General features: G+C 34.2%; 1 pseudogene; it reads right to left on the reverse strand.

The window, feature by feature from the left end:
* The window catches only part of LOC116032406, a 6,280-nt pseudogene extending 2,215 nt beyond the window's left edge, over nt 1-4,065 (reverse strand).
* Nucleotides 4,066-4,332: the final 267 nt, after the last annotated feature.

Raw genomic sequence — 4,332 nt, forward strand, 5'->3', positions numbered from 1 at the left:
AATTACTGGATTTGACCCTTCACCTAACAATTCACATGACATACATGAGAGCAACCACAACTAGAGTAAATTAAAGGAAAAATTGCACTTTTTGGTCTGTAGTATTCATCCTTACTTGTTAGCCTGTTTAGTTTTCGTCCCTAAAAATAAAGTTGTAAATCTTGTCCTTTTTCTGATCGACTGTTCTCACACTTCTCATCCCTAAGCTATAACTAATATTGTAAATTTTGTTCCTAATGTTTTGTTTAAAAAATGACGAAATTTGTAACATTATAGTTTTTTTTTTTTTTGAAACAATGTAACATTATAGTTTAGAGACAATAACTGATTAACAAATAAGGACAAATCCTACCATCGCCTTGTAATTTAGGGTGGAAAAATGTAATTTTCCTAAAGTAAAAGAAAGACAGGCAGACCAACCTGGATTGACAGTTCCAAACAAAATATCAGCGATGGCAGCACCCCCTGCTTGGCCAGGATAGCCAGCCCACAAAATGGCAGAAATTTTAGGATCGTCTCTGGCAAATGTGACATCCACAGGGCCACCAGACATGAGAACTAATATAGTAGGACCTCTGGAAGCCCTGGCGACTCTTGCCACAAGCTCTTGCTGCAATCCTGGAAGGAGGAGGCTTACACGGTCATTAGCTTCTCTTTCGATTGATTGGTCTAACCCCATGACTAGGACAGTGGCGTCTGAGTGGCGGGCGGCAATCTCCGCAAAGCCAAAGTTTTGGTTGGTTGTGCAGGCAACCCCGGAGCAGCCCGGCTGATGAACTGTCTTAGCATATCTTCCAATTCCATGCAACGGTGTTGTATAACCACATGCAACGCCTATACACAAATTTTTGCAAATTTTGAAGTAAGAGGGCATATGATAGACAGAAAAGTTCAAACTGTCCTGGGAATTTAAAATGTGATAAAATTATTCTCACTTTTAGTGTGATCTTTGATTTGGGGTCGATGAAAATCACATGATATAAGGAAAGTAAATCATCCCACCTACCAGAGGTAGGATTCTATTTTCCTGCATACTGGATTCTGATCTACTAAATTTATTCAATTATGTATTTATCTTTTTTAGCATCAGACTAAAAGTCACTTATAAATATAAACAATTTGACTCTCCCACCATTACATATTGTTTATCACATCCCGTTACACAGTTAAAGTTTTTCATAATCTAATTTACAATATATGATTCATTACGTTACGATGTAGTATTATAGTTGTGTGTGTGTATTTGTCATTAATTTTCTATGTAAAGTTATTCTAATCAAACATATTCTTTGGAAACATTTTCTCATAAATTTAGTTGATGGGAAAGTATCAAACTGTCTCTAAGAATGTTTTAATCATTTTTTTTTGAATAACTAGGAAAATTCGCAGCCATTATTCAAGGTTTTTTTGAATAACTAGGAAAATTCGCAGCCATTATTCAAGGATGTGACTGCATTAAGACATTACCCGGGCAAAAGATAACAATGAAGTAAATCAACTTACGTGGTCTATAACTGATCGACTCAATGAAGTAAATCAACTTACGTGGTCTATAACTGATCGACTCAAACAAATTTTTTAGTCATTTTAAAATTAAATTTGGTTGCATTAAGTGCTTGAGGGCATATTTGTAACGTACCAGCATAATTGCCAATCATGGTGACTGTGACATCCGAATTGGGCCCAATTACTGCAACAGTGCGGTGACGCTGGGGCGACAACGGCAATGAACGTCCAGTATTTTTAAGAAGAACAATGCCTTACCGGGCTGCTTGGAGAGCAAGTTGTTGATGGGCCGGGCTACACACATCCTTTGGGCCGAGATAACCATAAGGCTGTTGCGCTCCATCAAAGAGGCCCAATCTCATTTGGACCGTCAGCGTATTAGATAGTGCATTGTTAACATCACCTTCGCTAAGCTTTCCTGTACGTACAGCCTTCTCTGTATAGATTGCTAAGTAAGGCCCACAGTCCAAATCCAACCCTGTAAAATTTACAAAAGAATATTTAAATATTTTTTTTCTGATTTTTCCTTTATATAGTTTGAACTTTTAGTTATTTGCCATTAGATACTTGGTAAGTGCCATTAGCCTTGTGCTCAAATGACATGTAGTATGGGAGATCACGAGATCGAGTCTTAGTGGAAGCGATACTAATTCTTTGTGTTTCAACACGTTGAGAAAGTATGTATAGACAGATACTACAATTTAATAGAATTAGTTGTATTCAAAAAAAAAAAAAGATACTTAGTAAGTTTTAATTTATTATTAATACATAAAATTTATACATTTAAAAATTAGATTAAAAGTAATATTAAATACAAAATTTTTAATTTTAAAATTACAATAAAGATTTTTACAAATTATTTAACTTTATTTACAGGAAAGTGCGCAGTTATTTCTAAAAATTATTTAATTAATAAATAGTAAATAAGATACTCAAAATGGGGCAAAAGAAATAATATAAACCTGCTTTGATAGTAGCAGCAACAGTATCCTCTGGTGTATCAGTAAAATGTTGTTGCTCAAACATTACGCCAATTGAATCGCAATCAGAGACTATGTATCTTCATGGTTACAAAAATGTTAGTACAATAATGATAATAATAATGGAATTTTATCTTATTCATATACGTACCTTAACATTTTTTAAAAAACAATATTTCAATAAAGTCTTATATATCACACTAAACGAAATTTTGATTTATTTATTGTTTTTCATGAATGTAATGTAACATACCCGTTAAGATGCCATTGACCACGAATAACCCCACGTAAGAGATTAGGATCAGCACAAGTAGGTTTTCCATTAACTTGGTTGTAGGAGCACATCACACTTGCCACCTTCCCTTCTTCTACACAAGCTTTGAAGGGCACATTGTAGGTGTCTTCTAGGTCTTGGGCACTTACCTACACACGAAGTTAAATAAATTAAATATTCTTACAGATTATCCTACTTTAAGATTATTTTAAAAGAACAGTAATTTTTTTTTAAAAAAAAAGTGATGATAATATTATAAAAATTAAATAACTGTGATTGTAATTCATTCACTTGACTCCTTTTTTTTTAATATTACTAACTCTATTACAATGCAGTATCTGTTCATAACTACTTTCTCAACCTATTAAATAACTACTTTCACTTGACTCTTTAATTTACCGTTCCAATTACTTTTCAAGCACAATTTAAATAACACAACTATGTTGGTATAAAAGATTGGGCTCAACCTAATTAAAATAAGGGAAAATTGCACCTTTCTTGTCTAAGTTATATGATAATGGTAGGATTCGTCCTTATTTATTCGTCACTTAGTCGTCCTCACTTTTATTTGTCCTTAAGCTATAACTGATTCTACCAAAACATTAAAACATAATTTATGCAATGTCAGTTATAGCTTAGGGATGAGAAGTGAGCACGACCTGCTAGAAAAAGTATAAAATTTGTAAAATCAATTATAGCTTATAGACGATAAGTGAGCATGACCAACAAGTAGGGACAAATCATACAATTATCCTATAACTTTGTATCGAAAAGTGCAATTTTCCCTAAAATAAATAAAGCAAGCAGACATCCACACTTGTAACCACAAGGTCACAAGTTCAAATTCTTGCCGTAGGTCAACTATATATGGGTAACTTAAGTTGATTTATTTTCTTATGATCAGATTTACCTACATCCAAAAGAGTTGTGGGGTTTTCCTCAGTCATCCAAAAAAAAAAAAAAAGCGAAAAAGAAGAAAATAATTGATGAAGAATGTATGTATGTACATACATACCCTAGCATTGAAGTGGTAACGATCAATGCCCTTCCAATCATCAAGGTCATAAGCGGTATAGTGCTTGCAACAAGCAGCAAGTTTCAAGTGGTTATTGGGATTGTCTCCACCTTGTAAACCTTTTACATAGCTGACAGCATATTGGGCCACCACGTGAGGGTCCTCCCCCGGTGTCTCTTGGCTTCTCCCCCACCGTGGGTCTCTCAATACGTTCACGTTTGGGCTCCAAAATGTTAGCCCTGCTGCCCCTCCATTGTACATTGCTCTTGCTTCATCCGACACCACCTGAATTTACCATTTCAATATCACCCTTACTTAATATTTCTACAAAATGTATTTTGTAAACTTATACATATATAAATAACTTATAAGTCATCAGTGTTAACTTTTACAAGGACGGATCAATTTGGATTTTTTTAATGATTTTTGCCACTAATAGGGAGAGAGGACTGAGGAGAGAGGAGAGAGAGAAATAACAAAAAATAAAAATAAAATAATGAAAGAAAATAAGTCTGTCAATTTTTTTTAAATGAGTGACTTAAGCGCCCAGCTAAGTG

The sequence above is a fragment of the Ipomoea triloba genome, chromosome 10, assembly GCF_003576645.1.
Source record: "Ipomoea triloba cultivar NCNSP0323 chromosome 10, ASM357664v1".
NCBI classification, from domain to species: domain Eukaryota; kingdom Viridiplantae; phylum Streptophyta; class Magnoliopsida; order Solanales; family Convolvulaceae; genus Ipomoea; species Ipomoea triloba.